Source organism: Scomber japonicus, chromosome 17 (genome assembly GCF_027409825.1).
Source record: "Scomber japonicus isolate fScoJap1 chromosome 17, fScoJap1.pri, whole genome shotgun sequence".
Taxonomy (NCBI): domain Eukaryota; kingdom Metazoa; phylum Chordata; class Actinopteri; order Scombriformes; family Scombridae; genus Scomber; species Scomber japonicus.
In genome coordinates, this window is record NC_070594.1 from 23,287,348 (window position 1) to 23,306,851 (window position 19,504).

Sequence of the window (19,504 nt, forward strand, 5' to 3'; positions counted from 1 at the left end):
CTGTGTTTTATACTGATCATTACACCAACCATTAAAGACATAGAGATAAGGTTTGAAAACAGTGGAGTATTCCTATAAGCCGTGATCCAGTAATGCAAAAACTATGCTAGTCAATGGTGGGGCCTTGTACCGATCTAGGTGATGGGTGTGTTTTAACCACCACTTTTTTCAAGGCACGCCTCAATTAATTTTTCCGATCCACAGCCTTTAAGCAATACTTATCACAGTACCCACCCCCTCCACCCCCCCAGGCTAAAACAATCACTCTGTGTCACTGAAATCAACTCTCACTCTCTTAGAAATCCTTTTATGAAGTCAGACCAGTGGAAATATTAGCAGACTTTCATTACACCGAAGAAAAAAAAAGAAAAAAAAAGAAGCATACACCTACCTCTGCACCGAGGGCCTAATTTCTGTTTTAAGTGTGTCATTGTTCTCAAGCACAGTCCTGATTTGGAGCATATTATATTTTTGTTAGTTGAAGATTCAAATCTGCTTCAAATGGCGTTGATAGATTTAGATAGGAGTGGAAAGCTGCAGTGGATTGCCATTTTTCTGATATCCCTTCGACATGGAGATGAGTATTAATTTAGTTTGTAGAGTTTTGGAGGAATTCTATTTTTTACCATCTATTGCATGAAAGATATAGATTAAGACAGAGAGGAAATAGAGTAGGGAAGATACAGTCTTAAGGTTTTTTCATGAAGTCATTTCTTAACATTTTATGCCCAGCATGTTTTAAATACACTAATCAAAGTTTAGGAGCACATTTCAACCATTTAACAGATTGCCTTTGATCATTATTCATTTTGGAGGTTTAGTGTAGTTAAACTGAAATAGTTCTGGTCATTATCACACAAAAACCTAATCTCACAAAGTGAATCTCAACAGCAGTTTGCCAAAATCTCAGGTCCAAATAGATAAAAACCCTTATTCATATTCAGGGAGGATCTCTGGATGTGATGATGATGACCAGCATTTTATTATATTATTGTGTTTCAGAATCATTTTCAGCTTGATAGGCAAACAAAGTTCTTACAATTCTTACTTTTATGTTGTATTTTTTCATTGAAAAAGGGCTGGTACTTCATTTAGTATTTAATATGTGAAAAGGAAGAATCACCCCCTCCCCCCCCCACACACACACACTTTGTAGTTATGCTGAGAATATGCAATTACAGAAGCAAAGCAGATATTTTAGAAAATGACTGCTCACATCTCATTATTTCTACATTAATACACTTAGATAATAAAAGGAAGTCCAACGGCAGGTCTTCTGCTACAATGACTTTATGCTGAATGAGAGTTTTACTCTTGCTGAGTTGGAAAATGTGTGATTTCTGACCTTCATTAATTTCTTGGTGGTGTGATGACCCTCAATATGAAAAAAGATGCTGTATGTTTAACATATTATTTGTGAGTAACACCTTAAAAAGATGAAAAGTAAACTCAGAAAATGTCTCTGTGGTCGAGATAAAGAAGTGAGTAATAATGAGCGTTAGTCCAGGATTAATTTTGATCTTCAAGGCTTTTTGAGTGTGAGAAACAGCTGACAATCAACATTTGTCCTCTTTTATGAAACCTTCAGTTATTCCATCATTCCCTTATTCTCTGAGAAGAAATCACTTTTTCAGGCATCTCAGTGCATTTATTTGGTGCCATCTGAGGTCTAATTACATTATTCTCACCTGCACAAACAGGCACACTAAATATACTTCACAGGAGAGGACATTTCCCACCAAACCACATAGATATATAAGCATTTTCCCTTATAGCCATATTTATCGCTCCCTTTGCTTGATCAAGCTACGGTCTTTCAGTCATTCCTTGATGCAGGATTGTATGATTTGCTGGAATTTCTTGAATTATTTTTATTAATTTCCTTATAAAAAAAGACAGAGACACTGTTATACTTTCAATAGATTCATACTGTTTTAGGATTATTGAGCCACCCAATCTGAATGGTAATAGATATTAAAATCCAAGAGTAGTCTAAGTCTACATTAAGCCTACTAAATTCTTAAAGGCCGTTTTCGTGCAAAAACGACACATTTCCACACCAGGCATTTCAACTTATTTCTGAAAATACCTCCAACCACATTAACATGTCCAAACAGGTAATTCTCCTCCTGCTGGGCATGCACAGTGGACCAACAAACAACAATATATCTGTATTCTGTAAATCCAGGTGGCTCCCTGACATTGTTAATTGCAGCCAGATAAAAAAATTAGAATGAGAGAAAGGTGGTAGATAGCTACGTTTAACCCTAAACAAGCTATAAAATTAGACAGTAAGGAGAACACTTGCATAAAGCTGTCCACCTTCGTTGTTAATGTCATTGCTTTTCTTCTCCCTCTTCCAAAGAAGAGGTTGAAAAGGCATCGCATGACAGCTGCCATTTCATGGGTGGAAAACGGAGAGAAAAAGATGCGTTTATGAATTTAGCAAGCATAGCGTGGACAAAGGCTAATTGTCTTTGCTTTGTTGACATTGGCATAGCTGAAAAAATTCAAAGATATACAATCTATGTATCTAGCTAAACAATGACCATTGGAGGATAATGTTTAGTTCAGGACACATTGGAAAAATGTTGAAAGCACCTTTGGAAAAACTTGAAAACTTAAAGTTACAATCTCGAAGATCTCCATTTTTTTGTGACACCTGTGGCGATAAGCAGTAATTGCAGGTGTGTTTTTGGACCTTACTTCCCAGAGAGATCCCACAGTGTCACCTGTGTGAGGTGTGTCATTCAATCAGTCATGCTAGCAGAAACCAGAAAAAATAGTACGCCACTCCACACACAAATGAGTTGAAGGCGAGTGAATCTGTTGCGTTAGCTCCGCCTGCCCTCTCTGGTGGACCAATCACTGCCGGGTCACTAACTGTGCACCCTTTGTGATTTTTCCCAGGAATATCACCACCCAGAATGACACCCAGTTCATAATACTGAAAATGCAAGGGCTTTCATCAGCAGGCTATAGGCTTGATCACCATGACATCATTCAGCAATAAACTTAACGGACATTTATTTGATGAAAATCTTCGAGATTATTACTTTAACACTTACAAGGCTGTCATTTAATATTAAAATACTTGTGTTAAATGTATAATTTTTTTCACTTCACTTATCATCATGATAATCAGCCTCTATATTATCTTTTAAATGTTTTTTTCTAGCTTTCATATAGTTAGTTGTTTTTTTTATTGTCCCTTACCTTCTTTGTCTACTCCCTCTTCTGTGTGACAACCTTTTCTTTAGTCATAATCCAAGTGGATATCAACACATACTGAAAGTAGTTTTAATGGAGAACCTCATTGAAAGATTTCCAATGGTGCTCACAGTTTTCCATTGTCTAGTTCTTATTTGTATTATAAAATAACGAAGATGCTGAAGATGTTCGCTTTTTGTGTTGAAATATTTGTAGCCCCCATCTGTTGGACATCATTTTCATAATAATCAAAGAAGTAAAAAAATGTATTCAATCTGTGTATTATCAACATAATCTCAGTTCACTGAAGTTGGCTTAATGGAAAATGTGACCCAAAAAAAAGCCATTTTAACTTTTAAGGCCAGTCTGTAACTTAATGTGCCTGTCAAACGTAGGGAGCTGCCATGTCACTTCTCTTTTGGCTGAAATCGTTATTGTTTATTTTGCGTGAAAAATGACCGCAAACATAGAAACCTTTGAAATAGGAACACTGTGGGCGTTGTCAGCCAAGGAAACCAACACCGGCGCCAACTTCTCCACTCCTTCGCTCTTTTCATTTCAGCTATAATCTTAAAAAAAAACAAAAAACAAAAAAAAAACAGGTTCATTAAGTGAATGTTACCACAGACACGCATTATCATTTATGATTGACACAGCGAAAACAGAAGCGACATTCATGAGAACAAACAGCAACTGCAGGCGGGAGGAGTCGAGTGCAACGATGTAATTTGGTAGCCAAAAGAAACAAACAGTGCTTCAGGTTCAGCTGGTTCAGCCAGCTTCTGTATGGAAAGAAGCCAGTTAAATACACTAAATGATAGAAATTTCAACTTATGTGAGGCCTAGATTTTATTTTATTTACGCCTGTGGAGTCAAACCTGCAGTCTATTTTGTACTCAGCAATTTTTTATTAATTCTATAAGCTGTTCAAATGTGGCTGGTTATGTTTTTATAATATTATTTGGTTTAAAATGTGTGTTTTTTTCTTTATGAAGTACTGAACTTTGAGTGGAAAGCTAAACTTTGCACTCTCAGCATTGGTCCAATTCAGTCCAATGGAAGCCATGTTAAAGTCGGTAACACTGGTGATTGGTGTTGTTTTCGGAGGACGTCAGCCTAGCCTTCCCCTCTATGACAAAAGTAAATGCACTTTTGACAGTTTAGAGTGAGGTTGCAGACTGTGCCACTGGTAAGCCATACGGTACTTCTATTAAATACACAGTGAGACTAATATTCAAGCTAGATAAATGGCTATAATTCATTCTTGCCTTTGCTGGATATTAACATTAGCTCAGCATTGGACATTTCTACCTCCATCACTCAGGCACATGACAAAAATATTTAGTGTCCGTTTGCTTTTTTTCTAAAGGCGCTGACATATCAAATTTTTCAGCATCACATCAGAAACACTCTGCGGTTGTGACAGAATTCTCACAGTAATTCATCAGTACCAGATTTTTATAGATGTGCCCCCATGGCTATGCTGTAGTTGCTTCTTCAACTGTGATTGTTTTGTTTTTTTCTTCTGTTAAATGGTTCGTGCACTGTGTCACAATTTCTTACTGTATTTTATTTTCAGTGACCATGAGCTGAGCTACAGTTTATCATGAAAATGTCAGTTTTTTAAAGGTGCTATGTGTAGTATTCTCTAATCAAGACAGGTTTGTTACTGTTAAATTATAATTTGGACAATGGATGTTGCGTTCCTTTGTCTCTTTAAACATTCAGTGATTCTCAAATTGCTCACGAATCCTGGAAAAAGCACTTTTTAATTTTGGGTGAAGTCTGCAGGACAGAAGATAATCAAATTTGCTGCTATAAAGCAGTTCATAGTGACTATACTGTGCAGCACATATGTTATTCTATTAGGTAGTGTAATATTTATTGGAAATCCTACACATATTATCTTTAAGTAGAAGAAGTATTCTGATTTTTCTCAAGGTAAAGACATAAAGAAATTTGTCCAATTGTGATTTAATTTTTCGTTCTAGTGTGTTACACGGAATTTGTGTTTTTAAACAAATATTTTCTGAGGAAAAAAAAGTACAATTATGAACATTGCAGTTTTTTCATGTATTTTATGCTTTATTCAAAGTGTTTACTCATTGTGGGCAGTGTTTTCAGTAATGTTTGGATTTTGTTAATTTATTACCTAAATGTTGAAATATTAAAACTTTTAAAACATGACACTTGGTACAAACATACAGTATATATTTAAATATGATACTTTGCATGTGCACTAACTGTGTTGGATTAAAACTGCATTAAGTTGAAATAAAATGGGTTGGATGCCCGAAACATCACTTTTCTTTTTTTTTTTTATCTTGCCGTTATTCACTCAGCAGAATGTCACAATCGTGAGTGTGTGGGATGAGGATGATGTGTAGTGTTTACTAGAACATTGCATGTGTTTGCACTAGTAATGCAATTTCTCTTTTGCAGTCAAGGGGGGGGGCTTTATTAGATAGTGGCAGGGGAGAGATGACAGGAAATGTGGGAGACAGAGATTGGGAACGACACGCAGCATCGGTCCCCAGCTGGACCGGCATCTTAACCTCTTAAGCCATTTAGGAATGATTTGAAAAGCAATGAGGATATTGCTCTTAAAGGAACTAAGAGACTGTGTATCACATAGTTTTGACAAGGTGACTGCTATGGTTTCTACAATGGTAACCTTTCTGTCTTTTGGTTTAGGGGTTTAATTATTTTTCCTTGTTATATTCCTCACATTATGAAATACTGACAGGTGTAAGTGGTTAAACAATGCAAGTGAATACACCTACAGTATTCATAGCATCCATGCAACCTTTAAAAGCCTTAAAGAATGAGGCTGCTGATTTTCTATATTTTTCTTATTGTTAACAAATCTCATGTGCAGAGCCAAACCAACAAATAACTGATATACTTACAAGTATTGTGTATGTATTGAAACCCTGATATATTTTATATTGTAGACCTCTGTGCTGTAGACCTCTGTTGTTGTCCAAAAACTATTAAAAACACATCAGTGAGCCACATGGTTACACTGGATGACATGTCCCTTTATCAAAAAGATTACAGTCACATTAGTTTGTTTAGAACCGGCTCCAAGTTCTAATAAAAGTCATGACGTTTTCTATTTCCGTATAGTAGTTTTGTGTAAGGCAGACACCACTGAGCTGGAAGTGTGGTTCTCTTTACAGTGTTTCACAACCTCTTAACATTGAGCTACATTGTTCATTTCTTGCTTCTTTGCACAACAAGCTAACGAAGCTCTGGAAAGGGCATTACGTTCCTACACATGTGCAATGGTGTCTGCCTTACATGGAACTACTCTCAGGAGACTGAAGATGTGATTGCTGTTATAAGGCTTTGGAGCCATTTCTTAACACATTAACGTAATTGTAATCTTTGTGATAAAGGAACATGTCACTCTTTACAGCAGTTTGGCTCAAGGATGTGTTTTTAATAGTTTCTGGACAACAACAGCACAAAGGAATACAATATATCAGGCTTTGGCTACAAATAGATACATTCATGGTTGGTTGACTCTGCACATGAGATCTGTGAAGGAAAATGAAGAAAATCTACAGCCACAAATTCCCTTAACACATAATTTCAATGTTTTAAACCTTTACTGAAATTTATATGGTGCAATAATTCTTGCAGAGTAAGGTTAGTGGTTCACAATGTAAAACATTCACTCCCTTTTATATCTATTCATGGTTTTCAACAATATCTTTTCGTTCGTTTGATTTGAACCCATACTTTATCTGGCTTGAATCTCACACATGCAAGATTTGTTCGTAAGAAATTGTGAAACACTTTCCCTCACTTCCTCCGTAAACTGAAAGAATGCAGTAGGTTACAGCAAGTATTCTGTGATGAACTTCAAAAATCTGCGTACATAGATCTGTCAGCGGTCTTCACACTACCTCTTGATATACATTATCTCTCTTGAACAAGCTCGTCCCGATAAGACCGAACTACTGTAAATGAAGACCAGGAAATGGGATGACACATTTATGCAAAGAATACTCTCGAGGAGATAAGCCAGCGCTAATGTAAGTTCTCAACACTTGATCTTGATAGTTATCAATGATAGGTTTCCCAGAAATGAAAGCATTGTCCTCACATTCAACCAGAGGAAACGTATAAACTGCTGTACTGTGGAGATTATTTTATCTGAGGTGATTCAGCAGAGGTGTGCAACAGGAAGAGCCTTTTCTTGTAGAGTCATTGTTACATGGTTAAAAATTGCTCTTTCATTCATTCATGGTTAAGAATTCCAGTCTGCACATTAAACAGCTTCTTTAACAGTCTTATATTTCTTTCCACAACTTGTTCCTCCACAGCGTGACTCATCCTATATCACTTTCTTTTTTCTTCTATACTACACACCTATTGCTCTCTTTTAAAAGCATGTTGCTTGGGAACAAGATGGCATCAGGTCACGCTTGCACTAACTCCCACTTTAGTATCAAAACAGGCGTCTCTGGTAATGTCACTGTTGAAAAGAAGTCCATTATGCACACCAGACTAAGTACATGAGAGGTTTTTATTTCATTTTCCTGTAAAGCTTTTAACCTTATTTCACTTTGCTCACTCCTCAAGTGGCTTCTGCTTCTCAGTGCTTCTGTTGGTAGATGATTCTTTAACTGGCGACTTATTTGTGGAATTGTTGTGAAGTTAACTAATGTACAAAAATGCTGATTATCAATTTCTCCTATGGTATGTAAATTACATACAAACCAAATCATTATGGACAGTCTCTCAACATGACACCTATCCCTAGTCCTATCACTTTTCATTCAGAACCCTGCAGAGTCAGCATTTCCATACCTTTTCCTGATCTCTCCAAGAACAATGTTTGCCAGTGTTTCAATAGTCTCATTTTGAATATCCTAAGAGGTATACTTGGCATTTTTAGACATGTTAACAATGTCACCTAGCTTGTTATCCTTCTCTAAGGTATATTCAAACATTTTACCAACTTAGTCTGTGCCTCTCCATTATTGAATAAAATTGAGTTGATGCCATTCCTTCACAAAAATGAACACAACAGACAACAAAAGTTAACCTTACAATTAGCGCATTTGTTTGTTCCATACATGAGTTATGGCAGGTTATGTGTTTGAGTGTGTCATTTTTTTTTACAAGCAGTGGGCCTGTGTGTTTTTTTACTTGTCCTTGCCCTGTGTGTGTGTGTGTAGTCTGAGCCATCAGAGTTCATGGTTGTCATAGCAACAACCCTCCCCCTCGGCATGCTCCGAGAGACACTGTGCAGTGGACGGGTCTACTTCAGAGCTCTGTGTGTTTGTGCACAATGAGAAGAGGGGTGGGCAGTGGATGACTTTGGAGGTGAGCTGTAAGTCTGCACACCCAATCAGAAGTTTGAACGGTACCGGTATTTTCTGTGCCATTTTTCCATTGTCTGAAGAAAAACCTGTCCTTAACTTTTGATTGGGTGGACACAACTTTGGAGGGACTGAGCCCACCCATGCCCAATAGCCACCACCGACTTTGTGCCACATCTATGGAAGGCACCAGTCCACTGGGTGTCAGCCGAAATTGACAATGGCTGTCTCAGGAAGAGGAGAATGTCACCTGAGAGTTTAGGGAAGCTTTCATATCATTCCTTTTCTTCTATCCTCGTCACGAAATCCTTCATTGCTAGATCCTTCCCCATTTCGTTCTTCTCGCAAAACTCCCGCACATTTGGAAAGTGCAATGTTCTCCAAAAGGTTCAGCTTTGAGTGGAAAACTTCAACCACTTCATACATGTCCACATCAGTGTGGTTCTTGTTTTGTTACTGCAGGTCAAGGTGGTGTAGATAAAAAAGTGCAGGCTGGATAAAAAGGACACAAGCTCATCTCACACCCTCCTCAACACACCATCATTATGCAGCAAAGGATCCTTGTGCTATGCTGATATTTCCTCTAGCAATGCTCTGAAAAGGTGATGTTGCAGATTAGAACTCTCACAAAGAAGTGTCATCACAGTATCCATCATCTCTTTCATTCCCCCACACAGTTTTTGAAATATCAAGAGTGCTGGGTTAACAGAGGCAAGCTTTCTTGTCAAGCCCTTGTCTTGTCCCACCTTCGATAGAGGCCCATCAGTGACAGCAGATACAGTTTTGCTCACATCCACGTCATTCTTCTCAAAGAACTCGTCAATCAATTAAATTATTTACTCAGTTAGTTGCCCACGTAGAGCAAGCAAACAAAACAGCCCATCCTGAAAGGTCTTCCCATCAAAAAAATCTTACAAACACTAACAGCTGTTCCATATTGGTTCAATCATAGGGCGAGACTATGACTAGTAATATACAGTAGTTTCTGCTTTCTTCAAATTGGTGAGTAGACTGGCCAAATTCGCTGTGCATAATTATTGAAAAATTAAGTGGCTGTAAAACTATGACACATTTATCTGACATTCTCAATCACAAACCCTTCAGAATGACTCATTTGATTAAAGGAAGTCTCAGTTGGGCTGGAGAAGGACTCTTGTGAGCATGCTCTACAGGCCAAAAAAATCTAAGGCTTGAGGAAGCTAGTGGAAACATGGCAGACTTTTTTTTGGCTTCGTGCACCACTGAGCAACTTTCATAGGAATGAATGGGTGCCATTTTTGAGCACAGAATCCAGTCCTTCATACATCCAAGAGCTCAACACGCAACTTCCTGGTAAACATGTTCAGTACAGTATGTCTGTCTATGAGCCTTCTGTAATCACAATCCTAATGAAATACATCCTATACACAGTGTATATGTAACACCAAAGATTCTGTAAATTCAACCTCCTGGAAGCATGGTGGGGAGGGGTGGATAGATGGGTGCTTAAATTGCATTCCTGTTGCTTTCATGTTGTAACTGGACACATGGGATGTCTCGGTTCTCCAGAGACCATCTGGATGTGTGTTACCACAGCAGATGGATTACCACCTTTCTCTGAATGCAGTCCATGCACAGGTGGGAGCTAAAACCTGCCCTTTGATCGAAAGACAAGATCCACCACTGCAGTTAGAGGACACTTCAAGGTGCACAAAGCCTGATTCCAGCACACTGACACTCTCCATCTGTATGCAAATGAGACCTTCTACATATAGGAAAGGGGTGTGTTTTTTAACCTTTGTCAGGTATCTTAAAGGGAAACGTCAGTATTTTTCCACCTGGACTTTATATTCCCATATTTTTGGGTCTAACTGGCAATCATTTTTGAAATTGCTGTTCCCATTGTTGCCCCTCCCCCCCATATCAATTCACATTGACAAGCTGCTATTGCTCCATTGGATTACATTGTAGGCTACAGCACTCTAAACTGGACCAATTTCAAAAATGGTTGTCTCATTAGTCACTTTTAGACTAGGAAGCTTGGAAAATACCATGTTGAAAATCCTCTAGTTTCTCTTTAACAGACCTATGCTTTTTTTTAAACATCAATTTAAGAGTTCAGGTCACTTTTTACTATTTCTACTGGCGTTGATGGAGCCATTTTAGGATAAATGCCTTGCACTATAGTTTTTAACAGTTTAGGGCATAGCTGTGGATGTGTTTTGGGAATAGTTTTTGACCCATGCAAATTCACAACCATTCTGGCTTTTTATCCTTTAATATAAAAACTATATCTACATGTGACCTCTTGACTTTGCCACAGGTTCAAAGTAGTTCAGCCAAAAAGTGTTTTTTTAGAAGCATGGAGGGAAAACTATCCAGTAATCCAATAATCACAAGATAAAATAAGAGAGAAATCAGCAGTTTGCTTCTTTATTTCCAGTCTTGTTAGTAATCTCACGACAAATCTCATTTGCAGGACCGAACCAACAATAAACTGATCCGATATACACGTATTGTGTGTGTGTATCCAAAGCTGTTCTGTTTACAGAGCTTTTCGGACTTGTTGTGTTACACATCACAATGTCTTGACTTTGTATTGAAGTTCTTTGAGAAATGTACAATGTACAATACAGAATCATTGTGACGGTTGTAAAGTGTAGACATGTTTACTGTAGTATGGTTGCAGTTGGAACTAGCAAACAAAATATCCTTCAAACTGGTGGTTCACAACATTTTGGCCTTTAACTCTTTGAGAGGTTCAACCAAAAAGTGATGTTCCTCTCTTAATATGAGAGTGGAGGAAACTACATAGTATTTCATAATCACTAATCACAAGCTAACATAAGAGAAAAATGTAGAAGAGTGTGTTTGTTTTCTTATTTCTAGTTCATAATCTCTTCAAACACAGTTACATCTCCTGATCAGATCAAGTAATCCATCATTTTCTTTTCTTATCTACTTTTTCACCCAACCTGTACCAAAAATTACTACAAGATGTGCTGCTCTTCCTCCTTCAGCTCTGAAGCAGGCAGGTCAGGACCTTGGATTAACTTGGCATCATGCTTTGAGGAAGAACAGAGTGGCGACTGGTCCAAACAGTCCTAGATAGGAACCAGGTGACTGCAGACAACCTGTTTCTGCTTTCAGGGGCTCACACTGACCCGGCCATAAAGGTTTCTCTGCTATTTTTTGCAACCATGTGCAGCGTCTGCTCGGGCTTATCGGTGAGGTATATTTACGAGGTCCTCGGCTGGGCATGCTGGGATGGATTGGAGGGTTTAGAGCAAGTCTGTCTTTACATGTCTCCATATGTGGATAGAGGCAAATGGTAAAGTCTTATCTGCTGTGTTAACACTGACAGGATAGAAATCACAGCATAAACACAACATACCACATATCCTCTTTAATCATGTTTTTCTAATCAGTGATTTACAGTAAGACGGGCAGCAGTTAGGTAATCTGAGCATCATATCTCATCTCTTACAGATGGGTGATAGCGGAGGAGGGGAAGCAAAAGACACAATAATTTAGGTTGAAAAGGGTTTTAGGATGTAGCCCATGCATGTTTTTTTTTCTCATCATCATCCTGCTCAGTATTGGAGATGATTTGCATGTTTGGACAACAGCACCTAAACAATATTTAGCATTCTGTTGAAGTTCATTTTGTGGTCATGTGTGTAATATCCAAAAGGTTAAATAGGGACATCTACTGAATGAGCAGGAAAAGCAAGACATACAATGAAGTGTCTTTAACTTGCCTGACTGGTTAACATAGTAACTGTGGTTTTACTGTGTGTTTGTACTGTACTGAATGTGAGTTGGGGCAAAGTGTTTTCCTGTTCGCCCAGTGTTTTTTGCCAAATATGCATTTCCAGTTTGTTTGGAAAGATCTGCCATTCACTTTTCCTCTCCTCTCAACAGTTCATGTAACATGTCACACAAACTGGCATGTACTGTTTAAAAAAAAATCTGAGCTCTCCGAATGAGAAAACACAAATACATACAGTGCTATCAGCAGAGCAGAACATGAGGGTATGAGAGAGATACGCCTCAGTGTCAGCGGTGACTACACGTCTCCTCTTATCGCAGCGGAAGTGCCCTTTCCACACACTTAATAGCTCAGTCATCCATTTGAAGTCACTGAGACACCAGGGAGTGCTTGATTTCAGCTTCCTAATTTGCATTCATTCTTGTTGAGATACAGCTTGGTTTACGTAGTGTTTTGAATTATTAAAGCACCCGAAAACTAAAAAAAAGACATGAAATATTGCCGATTATATAAACAACAATCAGAGTTGAAAAAGAAACACCTTTAGCTATTCATTTATTAGGAGTTTAAAAGAAAAAGAACCTGAAGATCTGCTTCGTCAGAGCAGGAGTGTGTGTGTGGTTTGATCAGCTTTAACTGTTAATCCTCCCAACCACACACACATCATCACCTTTTCATGAACATTTGGCACTTGGAGTCAAATTGTGATTGGTGCATAGAAGTATGTGACATCATATTTTGCCCCACCCACTTTAAAGCTGTGAGTGAGTCACAGAGAAAAACAGAAATATGATGTGAATATAACTAAAACTGTAGAAAATAGTGTGTTTATGTCAGATTCCACCACTGACTATAAGAAGTCATTTAAGAAAAAAAAGTTTTTAGGGGGCCTTTAAATAACTATTTTAACCCTCCTGTATAGTAGTTCACAGGTAAAATGAGGCAGGTAAACATATGAAGACTAGAAGCAATGATTGTTGATAACTGTGAAAAATGCTGCCAAATAAAATATCTGAGCTTGTTTTTTGACATGGGAAGTTGAGTGTAAGATATGCATTCTACTTTATCTTCTGTTGGGCACCATGGCTAAATACCTCACCCAAGATCATATTTACAGTAGTTCTGCTACCTGAGGAGCTAGTTACACTCTTCAGTCTGTTTTGCTAGTTCGTTGGGTACTTCACAACCATTCTAACTAGGTCATGTTATTATAGTAGGAGCTCTGAACTACAATAGCAGACTTATGAAGTCATGAAAACCATATCAGAGTCATTTAAACTAAATGAACAGAGTGAACACACCCTTTCTTAATTGTACTGAGAGTTTACAGTCTATTAGCTAGTCCCTACAGGATTTGAGGATATAATCTAAAAAATTATGATACAGTTTGCAATATTTTCTGTGCTCTTGTTGTAGTAAAATCTGGTACTCTCAATGAAGAGTCACATGTAATCACTTCCCGTGCGCTGTGAAGTCAGCACAACACGGAATGCGACAGATTGTCCAATTCATGTGGAAATATTTTCTTTGAGAAAATTTCTTTGAGGCACTGTTTAATGCAGAGAAATCACAGGAGTTTTCCAAAATTACAAGCCCCTGCAAATATAGATAAAATAAGATTTGTTAATTATCACAATTGCAAGGTCACAATTTCCTGGAAGGACTAATCAGCCACTCTCTCCTCCTCTCTCCTACATTTTAGTTTAAATTTAATTTAGTTTACTCATGAAATTCACTAGGCTAAAAACATAAACCCACAGGAAAGTAAACGCTGTTCTTAGCAACTTATCAGGTGGATTGAAAGTAACAAAAAATATTAGTTCAACTTAACCAAGAGAGGTCTCTTCCGTGTAAGTCTATACAAATCTTGCAAAATCAAAGATCCTACAGGATATCCTTTCCACTCACTGACTGTAACACTGTCAACATTGGGGCACTGCTACCACCGGAATATAATAGAAGAGACCTTTCTTCCTAAAAGTTGTGTCCTGGCTATTGTGCCTAGCCAACCACTGTGTCTAACCGCCATATAATGTTATGGTTTATGACAGGCGTTGTGCCGGAAAAGCTGCATTCCTCTAGCAGCCTTGGTGCAGTTCAGCATTGTATTTCCCCATGATCTCCACCAAAGTTTAAACTCTAACATGCAACTGAAACTGTACTGCCGCAGAACATTTTTCCACTTCAGTAGTGTGGGAGGTAAGGAATGCAAACATGATTTCTGTGTGAGGAAATGTATACTTTTAACTGCTCTGACTGTTGCCCAATATTTTGATTTGTTAAAATGGCAGAAGATAGAGAGGTAACTGTGATGATTTCAATTCCGGCCACAGACTTTGTTTTCTCTCACCGTGTTTCCTTTCACTCCATACTGCTTGCAATCAAAGAAAAGCAAAAATGACAGACTAGACCAAACAAACATGCTGAGTACAGGAAGGTGTTAAAATAAACAAGGAGACATTGGTTAGAGCAGAACAGAATTTCACATAAATACGGTCGGCACGCAGATGAGGACCTCACTGAGCATGCTCCTTATAGAAAAATATGATTTATAATAAAACTTATATTAGGGTATATTAGGTTATGTTCTGTTTGAGTACCTAACTGTTTCTCTGGATTTTTTGACACTTAAATCTAACAGGATCAGTAAACCATATTGTCATGATACATTCTGATATGTAAGCTTTTCTATACAAATGCCCAAATGAAAGGCAAAATACGAAACCATCAGTGAGGTTGAGGCCAAGTTTTCAAACTCCATACAGATGATGGAAGTCATGCACCAATCCAACCGGAAAGAAGAAGAAGAATTGAGTGTTTTTCTGTTGTTTTAGTGCTTATTATATTTCAAAATGTACCTGAAAACACAATGTTAGATGGTTGTCACTTTCTTAAAATGAAAGACACTGTGTGATTGATCTTCTTTAGCATGGATACGTCATATGAAGTCTAAAAAAAGCCTTCACACTAGTATGCTAAATAAAAAACAAGAAAACATGGGTATTTTTGCTCTAGACTTCCTGTCGTAGCTCAAGGATAAGCGCCAGGAAACACATGTCAAAGACGCTGAATCCTAGAGGTCATCAGTCGAGGACATTAATTATTCAAAGCCCATTTTAAAAGACATATGTGTTTGAATTAATCCACGGGGGAAATAAACTGCTATTAAACAGTCTGTTTATATATGGTCCATGTAGACTGACCTCCATATCTTTCCTTTGAGATGAGGCTCCATCACGTTCAAAGATAAAGGCTCTCATCCTCCTCACTGAATATTTAGATTTTAGTCAACCATTAAAGATACTGAGGCTTCCTACCACAATTAAAAACTGTGAAGACATCAGTAAATGAGCATCATCTTAGTATCCAGTGGGGTGAGACAGTCATTATAGCTTGATGAAAAAAAAAAAAACCCAGCATGTCTCAACCTTGACCCGTTCTGTCACCAAAGCCCCCCTCCCTCCCAAACACCACCAGACACACACACCGAGTCCCCAAAAGATGCTTAAAGATAAAAGAGAATCGACCCGTCAGCCGTATGTACAGAGACTGGAGATCTGAAAGGAGAAAAGCCATGAAAAATGGATGAGAGAAGAAATCCACTTCACCTCCCCCCTGGAGGCTGGCAAACCCCCCACAGCGCTTCTACTCATAATCCCTTCTCCTCCTGCACACACACACTCGTCTCTCTGTGCCTCACACACATGCATGTGGTGTATGCAAACAGGAAGACAAGGTAGGCACACACCACCCGAAGCCCTTTGGTAGGTACTAGTATTTGGGAGATACTACAGTTTGGTGCTATATTGGCCTATATATATATATATGAGTCTTTAATGACATATTGTATGCTATCCACAGCTAATGTAAAAAAGCATAGCCTCATAAAGCAGCCTAAAATCTAAAAATGACTATCTTCAGTTATTATATTGCTTTTTTTGTTGCTTAGATTTTCAGGTAGGGTTTTGGTCAATTAATTTTTTATGTGCAGGCAAAATGTAGCCTGTGGATCACTCTGGCTTAAGGAGATGCTTAACTAATTTAATTAGTCATGGTTTTAATGGAGAGGCTCATATTAGTGAATCATTACGGTCTAAAAGCTTTTAAAGATACATTTCCACTCTGAAAAGAAAGCAAGTCTGGAGGAAGCACTGAATGATTTCGATTTTATGGATACGAAAAAAAAAATATATAGAGAGCACAAAAAATTGGTTATCAAACAGCATATTTCAAGGAGGCTGAGAGTCTACAACCAATTATGTGAGGCTGTGCATCAGCAGCTAACAGGCACACAATGACATTGCTAACATGCTGATGTTTAACAGGGATAATGTTTAACATCTTCATATAACATGTGAGCATGCTAACATTGCTATTTAGCACTGAACAAGGTGTTTGGTCATCAAGAACAATAGTTAACAATGTGACCTGATGTTAGCATTACATGAAGAGTTAAGGGATTACCAATCAATCCTTAGGAGAGCATGAATGTTTGTACCAAATTTGACAGAAATCCATTGAATAGTTGTTAAGACAATACTCTCAAAGTAACACACGTGAACCTCGTGGTGACACTAAAACTCAGGGGATGACCGAAGTCGAAGGGGAAGATTGTTTGTCCATAGAAGATTTGGTGCCAATGCATCTTGTAGCTATTTCACTGGATAAATAAAAGAATTGCTGCTATTGGGGGTTAGAGGAACAGTCATGGGACCATCAAGCCATTAGAAATCATCGTCTGAGGGCCATGAATGTCTGTACTGAATTGAATGACTGTCCACCCAATACTTGTTGAGATATTTCTCTTAAAAACTCAAATGTTAACTGCATTGTGGCACCAATGATGAATGTATTGTCATGAGAACCCATTCCAGTCATTGTGATATTTCAGTCTGGACCAAAGTGGTGTAGTGACAGATCAACATATCTCTAAATCACACTGCTAGCATGGTTACACCCCCCCACACTGGTCAGACACTACAGAAGGCCCACACATGTCCACACATATATACTCTTACACATTGCTCCTTCACCACTCGAAGCCCTTTACCAGGTGTGATCCAACTTAAGGCACTCACATGTACTTGTGACAGCGTGTGAAATGTTGGCAGCTCAGGCTATCGGCAGTCTCCTTCAAGGCCTATCTGACGGCCTGGCAGTCGCCTGATGAGAAGGAGACAGAGACATGGAGGGAGGAGGGGGGGGGGGGGGCTGTCACAGACACTTTGACTGACAGCTTCTCTCTTTTAGCCAAAAGGAAGTGAAGTAGCAGGGATAGATATTTTCAGTTGTTGTTTTCGACACTAGTAGTCAGCATTACATTGTACTCACCACTGTCATGTTCCAGTTTAAAGATGTTTAGTGGAGCTCTAATGAGTATAATGTATGGCTGGAAGACTGGTTGTAAAATACTATAATTGTTGAAAAGTATTCAGAAATAATCATCAAATAAAAGTCTAGTAGTCTGGGTATTAGGATCCAGCTATAAAAAAGGTATTATGGTTTCCTTCCCCTTCAAGCTGCCATTAGTTTCCATTTATTACCATACAGTATGTCAATCAGCTTAAAACCTGCTTGTGGAACATTGTTTATTTTTGTCATGTAGCTGCAATATTTCTGTAATATAACAAGAACATCATTTTCACACCAGTCAACTTTTACAATGGCATTTTATACCATGCAATGCTTCAACTTAACAAAGAAAACACTCATGCTGTTCACTGTGACTTCTATTATCTACACATTGATTCTTGTACCAGAGGAAAATGAAAAGAAATTTATGCTTCCAAGGTGAAAGAAACACAATGGTTATCACTTTTAAAAGCTAATTGTGATCTAACATATGCAAAAATACTGGTTTAGACCTTCAAATGTAAAACCGCAGTCACCATTGGCCACCTGTCAACAGGAACCGGATCACTTGGCCGCGCTGTCAGATGCAAATACCCTAAAGTAAGACAAAGTGCAACTGCTGGCATCTAGAAAGATCCCTACCAGAGCAGATAAGATGAAGTAGAATGTGAATTAAACAGGATACAATAGAGACAAACTGAATATCAAGGTGTTGAATATATTAATAAATGTCTTCAAAGGGAAACTAAATATCAGTATGAGCAGTACCAAACTCCATGTAAAATCTAACAAATTATACAATATCCATTTATGAACAGTTGAAATGTGATATATAACATCTAATTCAAAATGTGCCCATCTAAATCCTTCATATTGGCAGTTTTTTTAGGGAATCAGGTTAACTGGTGACGGATACAAACAGTAGAGGGCGCTCTAAACTACTGCAATACATGGGATTGAACTGAGGAGATCACTTTGGTAAAACTGCTGCTTTACAAATTCTAGTCTTGTTACTGAACAAGTGCTGCGTTTAAGGTGCAGTTTTACTTATAATAGCAAGTCATGCTGCAAAAAAAAAAGATAGATAGAAACATATTTATTAGTAAATAGATTTAGATAATTGGTACATTAGTAATTATTGTAGTTTTTCAACCTCATTATAATGAAAAACAACTAGATAAACACATTAGGAGGCATTCAGAACCAGTTTTACATCCAAACTGGTAATGCAAACTATAATCACATTATCATTATAATAACCCAATTACATGTCAGTCACCAGCCATTAGGCCACGTACATTTAGGCAATATTCAGGAAAGTTTTGGTCACAAATTATATTTTAATGCTTGGAATAAATGATCACCCCCCCAAAAAAAACTGTCATTCAAATTCATCCATGCGCCCATTAAAGACTATAATTAAATTCAAGACACCCCTGATAAGGTCTTTATTTGAAATAATAGCCCCGGCTCATTATAATATCTTTGCGGGCGCGTTTAATTAAAGTGGACCCCTGCTTTTGTTTGCATGCTGTAATGCGGTTTGTTCAAATGAAGCTCAATAGAAAGCCTATATAATTCAAGTTTTGGGGAGGAGGACGAATAAGAGGAGGAGGAGGTGGAGGAGGAGGAGGGTTGCTGGGGGTATTATACTATTGTCCGCCCCTTAATCCGGTTGGCTCAGAGACTGCCCGCAGGCCAATTTGTAAGTGGTTTGCGGAGCTGCCAATCAAAGCAGACATCCTCTCCTCAGGCTGTGGCTACGAAACATCAGTTGCTGTGTGGAGAGATTTGACGGAGGGACACTCCTGTACATGGACCATCACTGCGCTGCAATCCGCCGCCTGCTCACACA